The 24,812-nt window shown below is 43.4% G+C and overlaps 1 long non-coding RNA gene across 12 annotated transcripts in view; it reads right to left on the minus strand.

The window, feature by feature from the left end:
• LOC102165006 (uncharacterized) overlaps window positions 1–24,812 on the minus strand; it is a 307,376-nt gene that overhangs the window by 185,624 nt on the left and 96,940 nt on the right. Inside the window, exon 1 of one of the 12 annotated variants that reach the window (XR_014834132.1) lies at window positions 20,585–20,763. The exons of 10 other annotated variants lie outside the window; for them this stretch is intronic. This is a non-coding gene — a long non-coding RNA (uncharacterized LOC102165006). Of the gene's footprint in view, window positions 1–20,309; window positions 20,456–20,584; window positions 20,764–24,812 lie in introns of those variants that run through there. One more of the 12 variants, XR_014834134.1, reaches the window with a different exon arrangement.

The following is a 24,812-nucleotide window of genomic DNA, read 5'->3' on the forward strand; positions in this document are numbered from 1 at the left end:
ATATGGAAAGTAACCATCAATAAATGATAGTAAACCATCAATAAGTGATAGTTTTTACTGTATTTCACCATAAGATATTGATAATAAGACAAGCCAACCTCAGAGATACAAACAGGTGAAAAAGAGAATGTAGACAGAACAGAATGGAAGAGAAGGAAGCTCATATTCATGAAGTTCCTTTTGCGTATCTAGGCTCTGTGTCACGAAGTGTATGTTATTCACTGAACTCTCTAAACGCTCTACCAACTATGTGGCATTGTCACCTCCACTTTACAGCGCAGGAAACTGAGACCTGGAGAGTTTAGAGAGGCTGCTCCAGAGTCACACAGCTAGGAAGTGCGAGTGCCAGACCCTCTTTAACTTCTCCCAAACCTTCAACGTGGCTCATTCCTCAGGCTGGCTGTGGCCCTGGGGGGGGAAAAGGCTGCAGACAAGTGAAAGGGCAACAGGGCTGACCCCTCACAATCTCACCAAAAGGAGGTCCGCTCCTAGCAGAGAGCATGCACCTGTCCCCTCCCAGCCTCCGCATCAGGCGGGAAGGAGGAAGGAGAGCAGAGCCAGCTGCCGCGCTAATGGGGAGGGGTCTCCCACTGAGGGGCGGGCAGAAGAAGCGCTCTACCCCCATTTGAAGCCCTCGGTATGGGCGAGGCCAAGACGAAGAACTGGTCACCTCTGTGCTCCCAGGCCTGGCTCTGTAAGGGTTCACGTCATGGGGTGGCCGGTAAGGGGTTGTGATCTTGATGGAGAGAAGAAGGAGTGAGTGGTCCTTGTTTTTCCCAACATTTGTTATGAATTCTGGGTCTCATGGAAAGCCACATCCTGGTTGTGCAGGGAGAGAAGGCAAACAGGATGATAAAGGAGGACACGGGCAGGGAGAACAGGAATGGGAGATGGAGAAGAGAAGATACACGCATTCCTACTGAGGCCAGCAGTGCCGGGGACTCCTGGGATTTCAACAACCAAATTAAACAGAGGATGGAGGAGACTCTATCTGGCCACCTCTAGGGGATAAACCAGGCATCAACAAACAAGAACAACAACAACAAAAATCCATAGGCACATAATAATACTGAAATGATAGATAAATAAGCACCAGGTACAGTGCCAAGCAATTCCCATGTGTTAACTTCTTTAGTCCTTGCGACAACCCTACAAGATAGATCCATTTTTCCTCCCATTGGACTTGGGGGATGGGGGGGGGGAATCTAAAGCTCAAAGAGATTAAGGAACTTGCCCCAGGTCACGTAAACGGGAAAAGGCAAAGCGAGGTCTGGGTGATTCAAGAGGCTGCACTCTGACCAGACTGCCACACTGGTCAGGAAGTTTTTGGACATTTCTGCCTAAATGTTGATGAGGTAATGCAATGCCAAGTGAATGCTCTGCGATTAACAGCTGATTTGCCTCTAGAATATAAAAACTAAATAATTCTAGCCAATTATTGAAGACCATTTAGGATTCATGGTCTGAATAGGCATGTTACATCATCACCTATCTTTTAATATAATTTAGTAACAGCTCTGAGATAGGGATTATAGTTCCCCTTTTAAATAAAGGAAACAAGAATTCTAATTTGCTTGTGGTTTGGATCAGACTAAGGATTCACATCAAGATATCTCTGATTTCGGTGTTTGTTCTCTTGCCCTGATGCTATACCACCTGACTCATCTGTTAAATGGAATGGCTGCTTAGAGTCAGAACGGAAAGAAAAAGAAAGGATGGTTTTATCATCTTGTTGCTGCTGTTCTGTGATTTGTATGTGTGCACTTAGTATCTATTTTAAACTAATTTTGTTGGTCTGGTTCCAGTGCCCACTTCTTGCTTTGGTGCTCTATGTGGCGATCCGTTAGCAGTGCACCACGACTTACACCCACATATTTTATTCTAATAACTTTGCTGAATGGATAACGCCATCATCCATTCATTATTGGAGATAATTGAGAAATGGCCAGTCGCTACACTGGAAAGCTGGCCAACTCCACTTCCTACTCAGGGATGCCCCAGAGACCACAGACTAGAGGCCACCTTTCCCTGATTCCTTATGTAACATCACATCTTTTGATGCTCTATCCAGTTGCCGGCTGGTTGCAATTTGCCTTAGGCAGTCTGCTGTAATTTTCCATGTCCCAATCTTATCCTCCATTACAAAAAAAAAAAAAAAAAAGATGGGAAATATAATGGACTGAAAGAATTCCAATAGCAGATGCCAGACATCAAATTACACAGGTAATAATCACACAGATTAGGAAACATAATGAATACAATGTTCAGGCTGAACACAGACAATGAATTTTTCCAGTATGATACAAGCTTCTTGTTAACAAAATGAAATAATTTTCTTCTTATTAAAGCTAAAGCAATCTCTATTTTCTAAAAGGACACATGTCACCCAGACCTCTGAGCTGAAATGATTTGAAACGCAATACACACACAGAACCAAATGGACTAATAGACATTTTGGCTGACTCTTACATTTCAGGTTGTGCTGCTATTATTGTTCATTATAGAGTGTTTGGAAACCTTTTCTGAGACAAATATATCACTCACAACGTGTTAGGCACCAAGAGGTACTGATATGGGAATCAGGAGACCTGGGTTTAGCTCCAGCCTCCACTGCTGGCGACCCTGGATACCTAGAGTGTTATACAGGGATGAAGTAGTGGGAGTGGCTTGCCCGTGGGGTAAGGAACAGGGGGTGTATTGTCTGCGGAGAATTTTAAAGAGCAGAACTGACTGAAATCAATCTGCTTGTTACTAACATGCTTCATCCATGCTCAACAATGCCAGTGATAACACGTTCCTCCTCCCCTCGAATCTTTCCCTAGTCTAAGGGCTAAATGATTGATTTTAATCAGTCAATCAAAAAACCAAACATATATGCTTCCATTTAGCACATTTTATTACTGACCTTTAAATAAACAAGGAAATTAATTTTTAAAACTCCCAGTTACAAAGCTGGGCTCCATCACACATGGGCTCAACTATGTTACATGCATTTGTTCCCAGAATCAGTTTGTAGGGACTAAGAATCACTCAGGCTTGCTCTGAGCTCAGCCTGTGTTTTCAGCTTTGGGACATGATCGATCCTAAATAGTAGATTTGGGATAAATAATAAGAGTAAGTGACCCGAAAGACAAGAAAACAGAACTTGAGTTACTTCGACTCGGTCTTTCTACGTGACGACTTGGAGGCTTTACTCGCTTCATCTACAAGAGGGAAACTAACTGCACACTGTGAGATGTAAAGTTTTTGTTTGGTGAGTGCAAATTTCCATTCATTCATGAAATATTTAACTGAATTGGAGTCACATGTTTAATAAAAATTTATCTTTTAAAAATTTTTAATTGTGGGAGTTCCCACCTGTGGCACAGAGGAAACAAATTCCAACTAGTATCCATGAGGACTTGGGCTCGATCCCTGGCCTTGCTCAGTGGGTTAAGGATCTGGGCTGCCATATGCTGTGGCGTAAGTTGCAGATGCAGCTCGGATCTGGCATGGCTGTGGCTGTGGTGTAGGCCAGCAGCTGTAGTTTCAATTCAACCCCTAGCCTGGGAACTTCCATATGCTGCACATGCGGCCCCAAAAAGGAAAAAAAAAATTTTTAATTGTTTTACAACTAAGAAAAACCCAACAAAATAATAATGATTACTGATCATACATATTTATTATTAAAAATAATTTTTTTTGTATAGAAGAGCGAGGTGTTAAAAGTGATCCACTGGGGGAGTCAAACGTGTTAGGTACACACCAAGGATGTGAATCCATCTGTTTAGAGCTTCTTTCTTAGATTAGAAGCAGCATTTCCAAAGAAGGGGGTCTATAGGTCACCAGCTCCCTAGTTCCCAACGCCACTATGAAATTTGGGGTCCAATACATGCAGGAAGTGTTTCCCTCCCTGAACCCTGGAGGGGATTAAAAATGTGCATTACTGTATTCAAAGCTCTGAGAATTCTCACCATAAAATGAAACCAAATCATGTCTAACCTGGTTTGTCCCAATGACCACTGGATCTTTTCGGTTTTATTTTGGAGAAGGAGTTGGTGACGGATGGCAGGGGCTGGGGTTGGGGGAGGGGTGGGCAACGGCTCTTCAGGAGAGGGAGACATCCGTTACCAAGGCGTGGAACTGAAGAATTCACTCTGGGTTAGACCAGTGGTTCTCAATCTCTGCGGCACATTAAAATCCTCTGGGAAGCTCTTTAAAATCCCCAATGCCCACGCTTCACCTGCAAACCAATTAATTCAGATTCTCTGGGGACAGGCCTGTTATCAGTGTTCTGAAAACTCCCAGGGGATTCTGGTGTGCAGCTGAGGCCCTGTGAGCTGGGTCACCTGAAGGTACCAGTCAGCTCTTGAGCCGTGCGTCCCTAGGACTTTCCACCCCACCTATTCTATTCTCGTAAAGGGCCTGGTGAGAGGAAGCCAGAGTAAGGGGTGATGTGACCTTTCCACTTCAGTCGGGCAAGGGATCCCACCTCCCAGCCTCCAGCCCACCTCGGTGACCTGAACTGGCAAGGCTGTCTGGAGCCTGTCAAAAAGAGGATGCCATTAATAATAATAAAAAGCAAATGGCTCCTTTAGCCAAAAAACCCCCCAGAAGTTGAAAAATGGGATATTTGTGCACTAAGATGGTGCCCAGATGCCCTGAATTGTAAGAAAAGCAGGGAACAAGAAGAGCTACAGCTGGTTTCTCCATTTCTAGGGTGATCTGCCTATTAACCTCCTGGAATTTTGAGCAGCGGTTTGTTTAGCTTGCTTCTCTCGATAGCCCCACACAGGCCCTGCCTCTGGGACACAGTGTGCGAGGGTTTTCATTAAAAAGTTAACATTTGCCACAGAGTTCAGAGTTCCCTCAATATCTCATTGAAAAGAGGGGAAAACAGCTCAGCTTCAATGAGGCAAACGTCTCAGTAAGATAAATGCTAACGTTCTCTTGAAAGCCACTGTAATTATTCAAAGAGCAACCCGCCATCCCACCCTCGCTCCCAGGTCTTTCTTTTTCCAAGGATCTGCTCTGACTGTCCTTATTCGGCAAAACTCCCAGGGCCATTTTCAGTTTCTCAACCTTGCGGGCGGCGCAACTACCACCATCAGTGGGGGGGGGGGGGCCTTCAAGCTTTAGCCTCAGGCAAAATCAAGTCCAGCGTTAAGAACACACTTGCACATTGATTAAAACTTTACAAACTGTTCCCAAGCTGAGGGGCTATATATACTTCGACAACCAGGTTTAGGAAGCAGAGACCTGAAGCAAGAAGCCACGGAGTTGTCCTCGAAAGGCTTCCACGTTCCCGTATCACCCTATTCCATGATGGGTGCCATGTTTCTGGAAAAGGCTGTGGCACAGGAGCCATGAAATCAAATGGAGATGTGCCTCCACTCTGAGCATGCCTGCTGAGTACAGGGGAAGGACTGCCTCCTGGCTCCCTGCTGGCTATGCCCCTTGCCCAACACAAGTAGTTCCTACGTCCTGGACCAGTTTGGACCACCACCGTCGTCCACTGGCAAATACCCCTATTTGAAAGAGCACTACTGTTCATATTTACTTTTAGTAGATCACATAAACTTGACCAGTTGGACATGGTCGCCAATACTCGATACCAACTACCATCAGGGTCCTTGCCAGCGGTCCACCATCTTGAAATTTTCTGGCCTTGTAAGTACTTGCCCAAGTTTTTCTTCAGACTATTAAGAGCAAGCATAGGAATTCCACTGTGACTCAGCAGAAACAAACCGGACTAGTATCCTTGAGGATGCAGGTCAATCCCTGGCCCTGCTCAATGGGTTAAGGATACGCATGGCGGTAAGCTGGGATGCCACTTGGAGCTGGTGTTGCTGTAGGCCAGCAGCTGCAGTTCTGACTTAGCCCCTAGCCTGGGAGCTTCCATATGCCCCACCTGCAGCTATTTAAAAAAAAAAAAAAAAAAAAAAAAAAGAAGATATCTCCAAATAAACAATGTATAAAAATAAAATGGAGTATTATAGTACCAGGAAAAAAGAGCAAGTACACATAAAAGGAGTTCCACTATATAAATTTGAGAAACACTGGGTGAGACTAAATTAAGCAGGATTGTTATTACAGGACTTCTCAGAGCAACTAGTGAGAATAGTAAATATTGACCAAGGAGCTAGAATAAGCAATTAGAATATACAGTACCCCCACATTTATATGACTATGAAATTCTTTGCATTGCAGAATATATGTTGGTAAATAATGCCTTAGAGCTGCAGAGTTGCAATGTCACACTATTCTACGGTTGGGTTTCCTTATCTCTGAAATGGGAATAAAAGAGCACACAGATCTCAGGATCTGTGTCTGAGGCTCAAAGGAGATAAACGCGTCTTTCCATCTATTTGTGTCATCTTTGATTTCTTGCATCAGTGTCTTATAGTTTTCAGAGTACAGGTCTTTTGTCTCTTTAGGTAGGTTTACTCCTAGGTATTTTTTTCTTTTGGATGCGATGGTAAATGGGATTGCTTCCCTAATTTCTCTTTCTGATCTTTCATTGTTAGTATATGGAAATGCCATCGATTTCTGTGTATTAAATTTGTGTCCTGCAACTTTGCCAAATTCATGCATAAGCTCTAACGGTTTTCTGGCAGAGTCTTTACGATTTGCTAGGGATAGTGGCATGTCATCTGCAAATAGCGTTAGTTTTACTTCCTCCTTTCCAATTTAGATTCCTTTTATCTCTTTTACTTCTCTGATTGCTGTGGCTAGGACTTCCAAAACTATGTTGAATACCATTTGATCCAGCAATCCCACTCCTGGGCATCTCTCCAGAGAAAACCACGACTCGCAAAGACACATGTACTCCAACATTCACTGCGGCACTATTTTCAACAGCCAAGACATGGAACCAACCTAAATGTCCATCGACAGAGGGGTGGATCAAGAAGATGTGGTCCATATACACAGTGGAATATTACTCAGCCATTAAAAGGAACGAAATGCCGGCATTCCTAGCAACATGGATGGACCTAGAAATTATCATGCTAAGTGAAGTCAGTCAGACAATGAGACACCAACATCAAATGCTTTCACTGACATGTGGAATCTGAAAAAAGGACAGACAGAACTCTTTGCAGAACAGATACTGACTCACAGACTCTGAAAAACTTATGGTTTCCAAAGGAGACAGTTTGGCGTGGGGGGGGAGGTGATGTGCTAGGGTTATGGGATGGAAATCCTATAAAATTGGACTGTGATGATCATTGTACAACTATAAATGTAATAAATTCATTTGAGTAATAAAAAAAGAAAAAGAAAGAAAGAGATAAACTCATGTAAAGCACAGTGCTTGGCACAAGTATTATCTCTAATCTGAGTTCAAATCCTGACTCCTCGTTAGCTGTGCAATATGGACATGTCACTTAAGTTCTCAGAGTCTCAGCAACCTTATTTGTAAAATAAGAATACTATTCCTAACTCAAAGACTTTAAGGATTTCACAACATATTGCATTTAAATTGCCTGGCTAACTTTTGACACAAAGCAAATGCTCAAAAACAGCGAGCTAAGAAAAGCAGCGAAGCACTGCCACGCTGGGGAAGGAGCGCTTGGCCCGTGTTGTCAATGAACGTGAAACTTAATGGGATGAGGCTCCTCAACTCTGGGGAAAAAGGACACAATCTACATTCTAAAACTGGACCAGGAGCTGGGCCCTATTTTCATATAGTAATTCTGAAACTGACTACTATAATCCCACAAAGGGGTTTGTGAATATCATGCTATATTTAGGCTGGTAAAATACAACAGTGAGATACAATAAAGGCAGTATTATAATAAAGTCTGTAAGAAACACCTTATTTCTGAACTACACAAGGATTAATTTGGAGACAAAGCTGATCTAATTCAGATTTAAATTGCAAATGATTTCGGCAGATTTACCATATGCTATCACTCTTTTTATTTTGTTAAGATCTGAATATTTTTGGTAACTTTAAAGAATCAGAAGTTTTTTCTCCTCGGTTTGTTGAGGTATAATTGGTATTCAGAAAGCTCTGCATAATTAACGTAAACAATACTGGGTGATTGGAAATCTGTATAGCCTTGTGTTACCATCACCGCTACCCAGATAACAAACACATAAAAGATCGAGATTTTTGAAAGTCATAACAAACTTAAGTGGAACAAGCACCCACGGATACTCCATGTGTCTGATTTCATTTCCAATCTCATTCTTCTCACCCCATAATAAAGACGCCAGTAAGTCTTGTTGAATATGGGAAGGTTCAGGGGGGCCCGTGGACGATTGTTTTTACCGTTACATTTCTGGATGCCATTCCCTCTGCTTAAACCAACCCAAATCTCCAAAACAGCACTGCCAAAGCTGATTGGAAAAGGACACGTATAGGTTAAGCTATTTGAAAATTTTTAAATTCAGCCATTTTAAACAAACAAACAAAAAACCCCAGCAAATCTACTAAATGTTTCAGTAAGCATTTTTCCTAAGCTCTTAAAAAAAATTTTTTTTAAAGAAGCAAGAGGCAAGAAATGAAATCTACATCCTTTTGGAACCTAGCAGAGCCAACCAGTATTCAAAACAGAACTCAAGTCCTGTTTCATATTTATTTTGAACAACTTACCGTCTGGTAACATTTTTCTGTTCTATTTTTAATGGCTATAAAGTTTCTATCACATTCAGTAATTATCTTCAATCTCAAAAGGAGAAAGGAAATTCCATAATAAGAACTACATGCAACACTGAGTGTACAGGTGCCAGAAAATATTGTTTTGTTTAGTGGAGATGAGATCGTAAAAATATGGCTCTTTATAATGCATGTTCTCAAGTTTATTTATAGACACTATGACAGGGCACTCAAACTCCTTATTTAATCACTAACAGAAACATTATTTCAAAAGGGAGTTAGGGTGGTGAAAATATATTTTTAAATGGTGTATTCTCTGGAGCCATCTCATTTTTTCTTACTATTGTCAACTATAGTTATCCAGGGGAAAAAAAAAAAAATTCAGGAGGCAATTTAAGCCACAACAAACAAAAGCGTTTTAAATTTCTCAGGGGCAAGCTACATTCCGTCTCGAAGGAAATTGGAAGGGATATCAAAGAGAATTTATTGTCTGATGACCACCCCTAGTTCTTTAGTGAAAGCTGTAAGAGAAAAAAAACAGCAGCAGTTAAGAGATCTGAGGTAAACTTTAAGGGTGGGCAAAAGAGAGGGAGCTTGAGATACCACCAATTTTAAATTTTATGCTTTAGGACAATGGATATCTTTGCCAATAAGTAGTTAATTCGTTACTGCATCTCCAGGTAAGTCACACGAAGCAGTTATTCCAGGTTATCGAGATTACTTCTAAAAGGGCAAAGTAATGACCTCACTGACCATGAACTCCATTCCACACAATCAAGAGTAAAAGTGACCCCATCCCGCCATTCACAACGTAATCGTGACTAATCTCTTCTCTCCACTCACGGTAACGCACATGAACCTGAATGCTGGAAAAGTCAATACTGCCTTTCTGTCCATTTCCCAAAAGTACTTTCCCAAAAAGAAAAAAGAAAAAAAAATTATGGACACAAAATGCTGCATTTTACTTCTATCACTGTATTTACAAAGATACATCTCTTTCTTAGAGTCTCCTTCATTATTAGAGATCTCTTTAAATAAATGCAGCGGAGTTAACTATATTTTTTGTTCAAATTTCCATGTGGGAGGTAGGTTTGCAAGGGTTTATTCCAGAAAGGACATTGGACTAAATGGTTCTGATGCAGAAAATTAACGGTGGAAAAGTTTCACATACTCATTGATAAATAAAAGGAATTTTTCAGGATACGTAGTCACTTTTAATGAAGGGAGTGGAATGGGGACAGAATGTAAAAAAGGAGAAATATTTGTACACATTCTTTGTGGACCCATTTTGGATTTCTCTGCTTAGTTGATAAAGCCATGTCCCTGTGTTTGATTTTTTTTCCTAATACAGACAGTTAGTACAAAATAACCCACCAAGGCCACCCCTATTTCCATCAAAAACCTTGCAGCTGTTGAACTTCTGATTTGAACAAGATACACCCCAGACTGGCATGTCACAGAGGGCAACGGCCCTGTGACATTTTAATGCATTTGGGTTTTCGTCTGCTGACCCACGACATGGGTAAATAAAGATAACCTTCACCAAGACACACAAACCGCTCCCAGGGCGCCACTGGGGGATTCGGCAAAGAGAGCCAGTGTCCCGCTAGCATTAGCTGCCACGGTCATGACTGTGAAGACACAGCATGTCAGCTAAAAGGCACAGGTGAGCAGTTCTGGAAATGTGACTGCTGATAGCTGAGCAGGGCTGGGGAAAAGCCTACACAAAACGTCTTGGTATCCAGGTCAGATGAATGGTTTTCTCAGCTCTATTTCTCATTAACCATTTAGAAAGGGATTATCCCAAATTGTGCCTGTTTAGTTGTTTTTGTTTTCTGGCTTAAAGTGCCACACGGTTACCTAATAAAAATTACACCACATTAAACAGGCTGTGTTGAGTATGCTGCAATTCGTGTGACTTGACTGGTATTATTTTAAGTGTCTGTTCTCTGAATTCCCTTGGAATTTATGCTGTTAACTCCCATGAATACGAACAGACCTCCCAAGCCTGTAGTTACACACGCCATATATTTATTAGGAGGCAGCTTAACTTCTAGACGCTGCACAGAGGGCTGTATTTTGTCCCTGAGCACTTGAGTTCCTGAACATACTTGTTTGAAAATGCCTCTTAAAATATATGGTTTAGCTGGACAGACTAAAAATTTTGTGTAATCAGAGAGAATGTTTAGAAAACATTGTTTGGGGAGGAAAGTAATGCTTTAATGCTACTTCCAAGAGAATAAATAATGCAATTCTGTTTCTCCAGGGCGACGAGGATGCTGGCTTTCGTATTGCTAATAAAACAAAGGAGAGACAGCCCTCAGAAGGGGGTGATACAAAAACATCAAACATGTAACCATTTGGCCTGGAAACATGTACCAGGGCCAAAATCGGGCTATTTCTCTAATAAAACAAACACAAAATAGCCACTTCAAAGGCTTTGGAGGTAAAAGATAAGGTTCAAGTCAAAGAGAAAAATCTCTTGGTGATGTCCATGCCTATGTATCTGAAGAGAGAGCTTTCATTTTTTTCAAGAAAAGTTTTCACCTAATTTTAAATGATCAGAATTTAATTTATTTTATACTATGGCTGAGTGGGGTAACATCCTTGCTTCTTTAATTTATAAGATATTTGTTGGTATTATTACCTATGGTAGAATATTATAATTTTGTTCTACATAGCACTCCATTTCCAACAAAAGAAAATTCACCCCAAACTGTATAGGTTTTTAATTTGTAACAATTAATTCTGAGCAGTTCTGAACAATTAGCTAAATATTGTTGAAGACAAGAGTTTAAGTTTTATAAGTTCCCAAGTCATCCTGATTTCTATTACTTAATGAAATTTAGTCTCTAAAAATTAAGGGTCCTGATAAAGTCATAGACTAGAAAATACATACATATTAAGGTTTCCCGAACTTCCATTTCATCCAAACCCATCTAAAACTGCTACGAAAGGGTGTGGAATCAATGGGGAAGTAGCGCCACCATCTGGACATTTTTAGAGTGACAGGCATAAATTCTTTTTCCTTTCAAAGGTCAACACTCTGCAACTGCACAAGCACTTTGGGGAAAAAACTGGTTCAGGAGTTCCCATCGTGGCTCAGTGGTTAACGAATCCGACTAGGAACCATGAGGTTTCGGGTTCGATCCCTGGCCTCGCTTAGTGGGTTAAGGATCTGGGGTTGCTGGGAGCTGTGGTGTAGGTCACAGCCGTGGCTCGGATCTGGCATTGCTGTGGCTCTGGCATAGGCCGGCGTCTACAGCTCTGATCAGACCCCTAGCCTGAGAGCCTCCATATGCTGTGGGAGCAGCCCTGGAAAAGGCAAAAAGACAAAAAAAAAAAAAAAACTGGTTCAGTTTACCTAAGTGTACTCGTGTACCTAAGAATACTTCATGTCACACTTAACCCTTTTCCTGCACTGTTGTCCATACAGAGTCTTTCCATGTTGGAGATGATTCTCGACGGCTGCAAGTGAATGGCCCATCATAAATGACAGAGGGTGAAGCCTGAAGGGAACGCCAACGCCAACATTTTCAACTTGAAACCCAGACATACATATGGTTAGTGCATGTACATGTGTTTCAGGACGTTAAACTTCCTCACCTACAGGGTGAGGGGAAAAATCATTTCTACTTCATGGGATAACTGGAGGGTAAAATGAGACAATGCCTATTAGGTGCTTCGCAGTGTCTGGAACACAGTGGCAATCAATAATGGGAGGTAGTATTAAAACGCATGGGTATTAACATCTTTTCAAACATCCGAATGAACCTTCGTGGGCTTGGCAAGGACACCAAGATGTTGTCCCGTCCGGCTCCTGTCCTGAAAAGAAAGTGTCCATACTTCAAAGTTGTGAGAAACTCAGTGAGAGAGTTCCCTCGCAGGGTTCTCCACCTCCTACCCTCTGGCCCCACTCTCCTTTCCCTCCTAAACCTTCTACCCAAACCCCTTCCACTAAACCTTCCTTCCAGAACCACCAGCAAGCCACCTGCCTCCTGTCTCCAGGTATCTCATTTCATCCTCTTTGTTTGCACGGTCCACCTCTTTGGTTTTCTAAGGCCCATCCTTCATGGAGGCTCAGTTTCCACCTTTTCTGAGAGTTTACCTCCCTCTCTCTTCCCTACCACCCCTTCCACACCTGGAAAAATGTCACTGTTGGAGGCTCTTCCTTTCCCTTTGTTTACCACTTGGCTTCGTGCAGCCATTACACCCCTGCCGGGCAGGAAGAGGGTGCTAAACATTGTTGTGCCCAGAAACTCGGTTGAGGGTTTGCCTGGATGATATTAACCACAGAGCATGAAAATAGAGAAAATACATCTCCATACCCACACCTTTATCACTAAGATGAGCTGTCAAAAATTTGACCCAAATTGATCCTAGAAATGAAACCAAAATCCCTGACCTAAATTAGAACTGTTCACAAATCAGCAAACATAAGGGCCAAGCTCCTGGGCCACAATAAAAGGAGGAGAAGAATGGATCTGCTCTTATCTCATGGCGACACTAACATCTCATTTCTACGGAGAACCCTCTTCTCCCCAAGCAGCCCCCATGTAAGGACGTGTTTGTGCATCCTTATTTACATGCTGGCATTTCTCCGGGGTGGTAGAGGAGGCACCTGGAGGCAAATGGAGAGACACCTGCACAGGGGGAGCCTAGGCTGTAGACCAGGTGGCCCTGAGTTGGAATCCTGCTTCCACTACCCACTAGCTGTGTGACCCAGGTATGCTGGTTAACTTCTCCAACAGTCCCTTTCCTCCTCTGTCTGATTTCATACTAATTCCACCCAGGATTTTGTGACGAGTAAATGATTTGCATGGTGCCTTGGCACACACACTGAGAGCCCGGAGAGAACAAGGCCGTTTGAGGACTGTTCCCCTGCATGCGTCTTTGGCCACTGCTTCAGAATTTCCTAGCCTTCTTCTTTTTGTAATCCAAAGGTTTAAATGCAACTTCATTCTAGAATCACCAGTAGAGGCCACTCAAGGACAGACTGAATTCTTACTAACCCCAAGTCTGACTTCTAAGTTGAGGACTGCCTCATTTTAGTTAAAATAACATAATATTTTATGGTTAACATTTTGTTTTAACATTATTCTACATTGTCCTTTAAGAGATACCCTGTAGCAATCTGATCAACATTCTGCTTATAGTGTTTTCTTCACTTCAAGTCTGTGTGGAGAGAGCCAGCTTAACACCTTCTGGCCAGAGAAGCAGAGGATGCCATCGCGTTTCAGTGCCACTGCAGGAGTCTAAGATGAGGATCAGAGCAGGCGGAAAGGGACCGGGGCCTGCACCCACATAAGCACTGGGGGGAGCTAGTGGGAGAGATGTGATTGTCTCAGAGACTCGGGTGTGAGTTTATATGCTCTGGGTGGCCTGGAGATACTAAGAAAGGAAAAAGGGGCACTCCAACCCTCAAAAAGTCAGACCTGCTTGCAGTAGATAAAATATGTGTGAAGAGACTTAAGGTTACTTAAAATGAAACACAGAAATGGTACAAATGCCACACTTGCGTGATTTTTTTTCATTATAAATACACAGTACTTCCCAGTTTTAAAAATGCTTTCACATCTATTATGTTATCTCATCTTCAAAATGATCCCAGGGTGTGCAAGATCACAAAACCTTCTTCTGGGCAGCTGCCATGTCTTATGGTGCCTTGACTCTGCCCCAGGTCACTGGACATAAGAGACGCTCAGTAAATGTTTGTTGAATGAATGATCTAAACAGGTAAAACCAGAACATCAATTACGTCTTCACACACAATCCTATTATTTGCATAATAAATTTGGCCCACATCCTAAATTGCAACAGTATCTACTAAATAGGCTATAGTTTTAGATATTCATCAAAATTGGTGAAATCCAGCCCAGGGTCTTAGTGTTGCTACCTTCCCCTGTGAAGCTTGTGAAAACTAAAAATCTTGCAATGGTATTGATGGCTAGAAGGCTGAAGATTCTGAATCAGCAGGTGTCAGGATTTCTGCAGAATGTACCCCAGGCCACATCTCATGTGACTCTCTGTTTAGGAGGGGGCTGGGGATAAGGTGGGCAGGAGACCTCGTACCCACCGTAGCACTCAACAGAATAAATAGAACCAAGCAATAAAAACCAGTGGCATGGCAACTAGGGACCTACAACCCGAAACTGAACGGGTATGAAGGAGGAGCAGAGATTTTAAGGTTTTAAAGCAGAATCTGAAAATCACCCTCAAAGGGAGTGCAGGCATTCCTGCGAAGAGCGGGTGATACGTAAGGACAGGAACTTGAGGATGGTTCAACTGCCTGCGGGGCATCCCAGCACGTTTCTCTGAGGAGTAAAGATGGAGGTTACTTGTTGGGCAGGCGGTAATTTAAATATAACTGAAATTATAAGGGAGATTTAGACAACACAGGAAAATCACAGAATTATGAATCAGAGAGCATTGAGGTTTTACTCATCAGTGTTCAGTTCACATTCGTCCCAACTGAATGAGACAATCAGATAAATCTAACGGTTAGAAATATCTTCCTTTAGCTTTTTCAAATTTGGGTTCCTTTCAGCTTTTGCGCAGCCAGGATTATTCAGAGCAACTCGGATCTTTCTAAGCGGCAGCCCTTCAAATGCTTAAAAACTGGTCCCTCCAGTTTCCCTCGGAATAAACACCGCCAGGTTTTTAGTGTTTCCATGGACCCTGCTGCCGACCTTCACCCTCTGCTCTAGTCTCTTCACAGTGGCCTTCTTTAAATAGGTGTCCAATGAGAACTTCCAAAAAGACAGGCTCTGATAAAGCCAAGCCGCACCTCATGAGCATTCCACAACCATCGCCAAGTATGTCACCTCTCAGCAGAATTCACCTGTCTCTCCGGTCTCCCTGTGATGAGATTTGAATTTGTAGCCCATTTCCTTTACAAAATTCCAAATGCATCAACCACATAATCCATTCTCACCACATTCTCATAAGGAAATGTTTGCTGCCACCATTTCTCAGGGGTGAGTGGAGATGGAACAGAGTAGAAATTGGAGAAAAAAGGTGGGAGATAATGCACCTGGCTGACACTGCTAGCCAATGGCCAAGGAATTAATAACACACAGTCCTCCCAACTTCTTGCCCAAGAGGACTGATTTTTTTCCCTTAAATGAGACCACACTGCCTGTAAAGAGAGTTGAGCAACTGAAGGTCAGAGGGAGAGAAGCTGTACGTGCCCTGAACCCCTAGGGAGGCCTTGCCCTCGCCCCCTGGTGCAGGGATCTCTCGGCTCACCCAGCAACCATTTAGCGCCTGCCTCCCAGCGGGGTCAGGGAGAGAGCACCCCAGCAAGGGGTATCTGGCCACCAGGTGTCTGTTTTATTTGCCAATTCCTTTCAGCAGCAGCCAGGACGTGAGCTATGCCCTTGATGGGCATAAATGAACAGCGTACGTGCTATCATTCATTAGGGAAGAAGGGGGCAGCTTGTGCTTTGGAAAGCATGGGGTTTTGCCCAATGGGCGAGGATAAGAACTGTGAGCAATGAGAGAGGGCCTCAGACACGGGCCAGACAGAGGCCAAACACCTGGCAGGGTTAGTACACTGCCAATGATTTGATTCCAGTGCAGGCTGCGTATTTCACATCAAACCTAAGAGGCCGGGCAGTGGCTGGGTAAAAAATTGCACTGACTCACACCCCAACTCTCTCTCTCTCACACACACACACACCGCACACAATGAAAGTTTCCTTCTCAGAGGAAAAGAGCGGTTATCAATCTCATGGAAGTCTCCCACCCTGGAGGAACGTCACCACCCAAGAAGGGCAGATGTCTGCTGCCCATATGGTGCCTGGGTGACTGGCCACTCTCCTCACAGCTCCTGGCATCTGAGTGACTGGCCTGAACCCTGCTGGGTCCTTCAGCCGCCCTTCCTGGGTCGTGGAGCTGCAAAGGGGTGACTTTCCACACTGGGCTCTCAGCTGAAACTTATCCCCCCCGACACACACCCACACACACACACCCACACCCTCCCCGCTCCCTTAGTCACGATGGCTCTCTCAGGACAGCCTGCATCTTAGCTGAATGTAATGAAAGAAAGTTGGCCCCAGAGGTGCCTCTGAATGTCTCGCCCAGAACGAGAAAAAACTTTTTGGCAGAACTTCCAAGCTACAAGCAAACTCCGAACGCGATTTGGCAGATCACAAACAATTAGGTGACTGCACTCCATGAGCTGCCCCTGGGGACGGGGAGGCCAGGCTGTCCGCCAGATTTCTGGTAGATGTTGCTTTGGTTGGAAGTAGGATGCTTTTCCTTCTGTGTCCCCAGACCTCAAGGAGGCTAGAAGGAACACCAGGACTTCTTATTTGGGGCAAATCTGAGTTGTCAGTGTTCACTGAAGAGCTTCAGCTGACAACCACAGTAAGACTAGCAGGTCCGCTGAATCCATGTGAATTGTCTGTTGGGAGCGAGGCATATTTGTGCCAGAAGGAAAAGGGCCCCCCGCCCCCCTTCCCTTTTGCTCCAAATGTATAGAAGTTCTGAGGCCTGGTGGTTGGTCAGCTCTCCTCCCATGAGAGAGAAGTGAGCCGCCTGTTCTGTGGGTCTGGTGCCTGCCTCCAAGTCACAGGGAATCAAGTCCAAAAGGGAGTGACTTCTTCTGACTTGAGGCCACAGGAATGACCCACGGCTTCCACGAGGGCTCCTTCCCATCGGGGGGGGGGGGGGGGGGAGGAGGCCGTCGGCCAGCTGTGAGCTGGTGAGTATGCCTCTGCCGCCGCCGCCGGGCTTCTCCAAGGACAGCCCCACAGAGGGCCTCAGAGGCAAGAGTGCGGAGGCCCACCTGGCACCCTGGCAAGGGGCCTGTCCTCACGTCCAAGCATCATGCACGCGCCCGGGTCTGTTACCCAGATGTGAAAGCAATGGGTTCTGCCCAGCAAAGCCCTGCCGCTCCCCACTCCTCCCCAGATGGTGAGAAACCTGGGGCTCTGGGGCTTCTCGGCCACTACCCCTGGGGGTCTGGCAGCAAGTGGGCTGCCCCCTGGTGGAGCAAGGCTCTGACAAAGATGGAAGTGGTGATTCAGCTAATGGGCAATGCTTCCAAAATGGACTACAAGTCAGTTTACAAAAATGCAGGAGAAAAGAAACCTAATAGGTTGCAATCTCTTTTCGGGGACTGTGTTTCTAAAGGGAGTTTACATGCCATGGAAACAAATCCCCGAAGCCCAGTTTCAGCTTATTAGCGCTAAATTGGCCACAGCAAATGAGCACTGCAATTGTCAGTGACCTGAGGTTTTATAAGCGCACTGGGACTCTTTGCAGAGATTTTACATGCGCCCCGCAGAGCAGCTGAGGGGAGGCAATGTGACCAGCTCTGCTCTGCCATTTCCAAAGCCCAGAATAGCAACGAAGCAACCCCATCATGCCTCCACCCCTGCAGGGGTCTCCCAGGGCCAGAACCTTCCTTGAAATCTTTGCCCTACAGCTTGGCTTTATTGGAAAGGCAGGAAGAGGAAGTAAAAGGCACGTCAGAAGTTCTACTTGGAGAAAGAAATTACATCTCTGTCAAAAATGGATTTGGCGCAGAGAAGCGGTGAGGGTGGCCCATGAAAATCGGTGATAAAGGACAAGAGGGTGTCTGGTTCCCAGCCCAGAGGGGAACAGTGAGGAGACTGTTGCAGAGAGCAGAAAAATACCCCCTTGCCAGGAAGGGCACAGCTCTGGTAGGGCTGCCTTATTTTCTTATTTCCTATCTTCTTTCATCAAGTGTCATCCTAGGCACAGATGAAAAATAAAATACACGTTCGCAGGCATCCAATAATTTAAAAATCTGATCAGTTCTGTGAAGGAAATAAGCAGGAGACGACGGAGGAGCAGGAGAAAAAGGGAGCTAGTGGTGGGGGAGTGGTGGGGCGGCCCTGGGAGACGGAGACAGCTCTCTGAGAGACGGGCAAAAGAGGACACTGCGGGCAGAGGGACAGGGAGCGGCAAGTTTGTGAGGCAGGAGAGAGCACTGATGCTTCTGGACGTGAACGAAAGCCCTAAGTGAGGCAGAGGGGCAAGCCATTCAGCTAGAGAGGTGGGGGCCGGCGGCTCAAATAGGCAGAGCCCTGTTATGAGAGATTTTATTTTTTTAATGTTCCCTCTTGAAACTCCATCTATTCATAGCTGAATAAACTGACATGATTATGGATAAAATAACCCTATTATAGTGCTTCCCCAAACAGCTCATCTTGCTAAACACACACACACACACACACACAATTGAGGGTTTGCTGTGGCTGGACACTAGGCTGTTTGCTCCTTCTCTCTCCTCTCTTCCTACGAGCCACTCTCGTGGCATAACAGCTCTACGCTAGTGACTTTCAACTCTGTCTTCTCCCCAAACTTCAATATTTAATTAATTGGTGAGTTAATTAATTCAGTAAACAACGACAATTCAGTAAACATCTACTACGTGCCAAGTATTCTGTTAACTTCCGGGAATATAAAAAACTTACTAAAGGCCCCGCTTGCTCTCCTAGACCGCCACTTGGGCGCGGGACATTCAGGGCATCTGCCGGCGGGAGCACAATGCGGAGAGCAGCATGTCTGTCATACGTCCCAGGCGTGTAATGAGATGACATTGGAGCTGAGTCCGCAAGGAAGAGGAGAAGTTTCTATTGAGAAGAAGAGACTGTGGGTGAAACACCAAGACAAAGAACCAGCACCCACAAGGCAGAGAACAGGGAGTGGGCCCCAGGCCTTCTGGATGGAAGTCTCAAGGACCCATCAAGTACCATTCCCATGACTGTGAGAACCCTGTTTGTGAGGAAGAGATTTAGACACCTCAAGGGTGGTGTCCACACAGGAGAAGGAGGTGGGTTTGAACCTGGAGGAGCATCAAGAAGATATGGCAATGATCCGACGACAGCTCTTCAGAAGAGATGAAGCACAAATGAGCCAAAATGAGAGACTGAACGCACGGACTAGACACACATCCTGCTCGTGGAGGTTATTAGCACTTTCCTAGAATCCCTGGTTCTAGGTATGAGACCTTCGATATGAACGGGAGTGAAATATGGAGAGAATCTACGATCAGAGACTTGGAAAATAGCACCTGGGGAGAAGCATTAACAAAACCAGGACTGAACAGCTTAGGGAAGCTGGAACGGTAGCTGCACAGCCACAACACATAAAATGCTTTACCGTGAAACAAAACCCAGTTGATCCTTGTATTTATTTTCTCTGGGGGCAGAAGGAAAATGGTACACTTGTAATCAAAAAGGTTTGGGCTAGATATAAGAAAGAGTTTTCTAGACAAAGAGGTCTTTTAAAAATATAGCCAATACTTTCCTCTCTGACATAATTTATGAGTGGATGTGCTTAAGTATGTTGAAATAGACCAAGTTCTTATTCCTGGGCTAAAGAGGTCAAACTGTCCGTGAATAATACAGACTTGGCCATTTCAGCCCATGGTAGACACATCAGATTATTTTTTAATTTTTTTATAGTTGATTTACATTATTCTGTCAATTTCTGCTCTACAGCAAAGTGACTCAGTCTTATATACATTGTTTTTCTCATGTTATCTTTCATAATGTTCCATCAGAAGTGACTGGACATAATTTCCTGTGCTGTACAGTAGGACCCCATTGCCTATCCAGTCTTAATGTAACAGTTTGCATTGTTAACCCCAAACTCCCAGTCCATCCCTCTCCCTCCCCCAACCTCAGATTATTGAGAAATATCTTTACCTAAATGTTTACTCGATACCTGCGCACAGTCTGTTCCTTACCTCTTTGTTGGCTGAAGGAAAAGCGGAACTGCCGATGGATCCTGCTCCCTTTTACCTTCCTGCTCTATTTCAGACCAAATCGACTGAATAGTTCATATTTTCATTTGCTGTCTTTGCTTGTATTATCAAAGGCCTTTTTCCCCAGTAGTTCCTAAGGAAAGCTCTGTTTTATTTATGCTTTCATTGCTAGCCCTTATTCCCACAAGAGACAGAATGCTGATGCAAACTGCATTCTATAAACTCACACAATGAATGAAATTCTGACATTACCACACCTTTCTGGGGTTTGAGGAAGTCCAAAGACGACAGAGGAGACACAGTGTGAGAAATGAAGTATTTGCCCGGGGAGTCACTAAGGCAAATTGCAGGATGGAAGACGGAACAAATCTGTCCCTAGAACAAGGGGAGCTGTGCAGCTTGAGTCTGAGGCCCTGGAGGAGGCATTTCCAACAGTGATAAGTATCTGCAGACCACGAAGGTGTCTTCGTGTATCTTTCACTTCATATAACGGAAAGACACCCCCTTTCATTCTCTCCCACGTCTCTCAAGTCCCTGGGGGATGCCCTCTAACAGCTTGTGTATCGATGGGCTGCTTGCCTCCCTCAACCAGAGGGCAGCTCTGACCATGATCATGCCACATGCTTGGTGAATCTGATTTGGGACTCTTGCCCGAGCCAAGGTTGCTGGAGTGCCAAGCACTGCAGGAAACACCAGATTCCAAGCGCCATCTTGCAGGACCTACTAAACAGACCTGACACCTCTGCTATCAATCAAGCTACAAAGCTGTCCGATGCTCAGTTGCTCTTTGCAGGAAATCCATGGTGCGTCAGAAGCTTCCTTGTCACCCGCCTGAATAAAAGTACTAATTTGTATCTAACTTATTTTTTAAAACTCCTCCCAGCTCTCCAACTTCGATGTCAAACTATGTTAACAACGGCTGTCTTGGAAAGTCCCTACAGGGTTTGTAAGAAATTAATGTTAGCTTCCTCTCAACAGAAAGCTAGGGCTTTGCAAAACACACCATATGCTTGTCACTTTGCCAATGAATCAAGATGTTTTTTGCAGCCTTCTGAGTCTAAATAATTAATGGTAATGTCTAAAGATTACCCCAAGGTTCAGGGAGTAAGGATAGGGCCTTTGCAGGGTCCAAAGTCACCCAACCTTAGTTCAGTCCAATATTTCATGTGATAAATGGTCAGGCTTCACGACCAGCCCCCCATCCACACCCCACTCATCCCCATTGTTCATTCCCTTTTCCTTTTCCCTTTCTCTTCTTTCTGCTATAATTAGATTCTCTGGGTTGCTTCAAGTAAGTGCTGCTGCTTCTTCCCAACCCTCAAATAATATACTTCTTCCCAGGTTTCTCCAGCTTCCTTTAATGGACAAGAGTGTGTCTCTAATCATTTATCTGTTAACATTAGCACTGTTCTTATTAAGAGATTAATTTCCTCGCAACACACTCTCACCAACCAATTAATCCAAACCGATAAATCAAACTACATAAATCAATAGCCTCACTAATTTTGATGATTATAGGGATTATAGGCTTTACTAAAATTTTTTGAAATAGTAGATACTGAGTTGTTCCTCTATAAAATAAAAAGACGCCTTCATGATCATTTTAAATATTTTCTCTGAATCAGCAGAACCCTTTTCTGGTGTTATGATCCTACGGGAAAGAAATGAACCTACATCACTTGGTATTTATTTTTTATGCATCCTCGTCTCATTTTACCTTGCCAAAATGAAGGGCTGTTTAGTCTTCCCCTGAGTGGGTCACTGTGATACTGTAATTAAGTAGACAGAAAAGTTTCTTTCCTTGTAGAGGATGATAGTAAAAAGAGCTCATGGTAACAGAGTATTTCCTGTATGCCAGGTATTGTGCTAAGAGCTTTGCAATTATTATTTCACTCAATTCACCACCCAAAAAAGCATTTCTGGATGAGTAAACTAGGGCTTGAAAGAGTTTTAAAACTTTGTTCCAAATCATACAATTAGTAAGTGGAAGAGCTAGATATTGACCTGGAATGCTCTGAGAAACTCAGACTCTCCTTAGATTTACTCCCCAAGGAAGGTTGAACCCCAACACAGCCCTTCCAAGACAGAGGACTACTGATAAGATCAGCCTCCATACAGCCTTCAGACGAGGGCTTAGCTGAAGCTGCCTTCCAAAGGACTTGTTAATTTACTTCAAGTAATTAGTAAGACGTCTAGTGTATACTGGCAAAGGCTTTAATTTAAAATCAATTCCTACAAAAATGGAAAATACCCTGACTCTGAGTCCAGGTTATTTTATTAATTAAATCATCTTTATTATTATTTACATATGTTTCATGGTAGTTCACTACCTTTCTCTCTCAACTGTGTGAATCTTCAGAAATATTAACTGTCAATGATGAAAGCCAGCATGGTAGCATAACTGAGTTCACAGCCTATATTTTGAAATAATGATAAAAACAGCATTGTATTGCCCACAGCAAGAGTCAGTCTTCTAGGAATTCAACAAGAGTCATTCTTCCAGGAACTCACAGTCATCCTTAATGTCTTATTCTATGTAGGATGAAATCAAAACCACAATGAGGTGTCACCTCACATTAGGAAGAATGGCCCTCATCAAAAAATCTACAAATAATAAATGACACAGAGGATGCGGAGAAACTGGTGGGAATGTACATTGGTGCATTGTTGGTGGGAAGGTAAATTGGTGCAGCCCCTGTGGAGAACAGTATGATGGTTCCTTAAAACACTAAAACCAGAGTTATCATATGATCCAGCAGTCCTATTCCTGGGCACGTACCCAGAAAAGATGAAAACTCTATTTAGAAGAGATATTTACCCCAATGTTCATAGTAGCACTATTTATAATAGCCAAGACATGGAAGCTACTTAAGTGTTCACTGTTAGATGAATGGATAAAGATGTGATATAGACAGACAGACAGATATAGATATATTTCTCAGCCATAAAAAAGAATAAAACAATGCCATTTGCAGTAACATTGATGGACCTAGAGATTATCACACTAAGTGAAGTAAGTCAGACAAAGACAAGTATCACATGATTTCACTTATTTGTGGAATCTAAAAAAACAGTACAAATGAACATACTATATGCAGAATGGTCTTGGGCAAAATAAAGACGTAGTCATCCTCACTTCAGAAGTGTTGCCAGCCTACGCTAAGGAAGGGTGCAACCAGTCAGTGAGGAGAATGGCTACCGGAATGGGCACAGGACTGGGTACTCAGTGGTCTAGAATTCTGGGCTTGGTGCCCTTCATTAACCTGATGGTGATGTTGACACGGAGGTCGGCTGGCATCTCTGAGCCCACCTTTATTCACCTGGAAAGCCTCAGTGCTGGAATGATGACCTCTAAGATCTGTCACAAGTCTAGGCTTATCGGATTCTGGTGACAACAAAAATAAGTGTATTGCTGGTGCAAAAATATTGGTTATCCTCTTAAAATATGAGCAGAAAAATTATTAAAAATTTATAAATATATAGCTGTCAAGGTTGAGTAAATAATCCCATTATTTCCTAGTAATGGTAAAATACATATTTTATTACTGATCTACTCTTGCATTGAGTAGGACTAGTCCTCAGAGGAATAAGGTGTATAGATGCTTTATCAAGGGAAAAAATGCCCTTTGACAATATTTTAGAGAAGTTTTCTCTTGTACTTCCATTTTATTTTGAAGGACAGTGTAGCATACACATTCAGAATGTGGACATTCTTCAGGACAAATGACTATGTTTCTTGAACAAATAGGGGCGTTTACAAGAGGAAAGGGGTTGACATATTAAAAGAAACCTAAGGCACATTAAAGGTATGGACCCTGTTTAGATCCATACTATAAAGGAACCTTTTTAAGACAATCAAGCATCATATTGTTTATTCATTTTTGTTAATTCTGTTAGGTGCCCTAATGGTCATATGGTGTTTTCTAAGCACTTACTTGCTGGATTAGAGAGTCATACTAAAATATTTATAAGGGATTTGATTATGTCCCTTGTTCATGGTCCTACAATACCATCTTGTATATTTGTTTTTCTAGGTATCACTTCCACTGGTATTAGTGTGAATATGATCATTCATAAATTATTTGAATGTGGATTATCTACTTTGTGGAAGATCTGGGACAAAATTTTCATCCAAGATGGCTTTTTTTTTTTTCTTTCACCAAACAAGTATGGCCAAGTAATACAGTATATTTTTGCTAGCCCAAGAAAAATATCACCTATTGCATCCCAAAGACTAAAAAATTTTAGAAACCCCCCAGTTCTGAGTTATCTCCCCCTTACTTCTCTCAACTTTCATATCACTGTTTAGGTTCCTCAGAAACTAGAGCCTGGGACCAAGGCTCATGTGCAAGCACCAGACTGACGCCCTCTGGAGCAAAGGACAGTGGGGAGAGAAGGAAGGAGGGACAGAGGAAGGGAGAAGGGAGTACCAGCACAAGTTCACACCACAGGAGCAACTGGTAACTCGATATTCTAGGGCCAAAT

Source organism: Sus scrofa, chromosome 18 (genome assembly GCF_054392235.1).
Source record: "Sus scrofa isolate SSC_HxYL_T2T_F1_AM1 chromosome 18, Sscrofa_HxYL_maternal_Yorkshire_Landrace_v2.0, whole genome shotgun sequence".
Taxonomy (NCBI): domain Eukaryota; kingdom Metazoa; phylum Chordata; class Mammalia; order Artiodactyla; family Suidae; genus Sus; species Sus scrofa.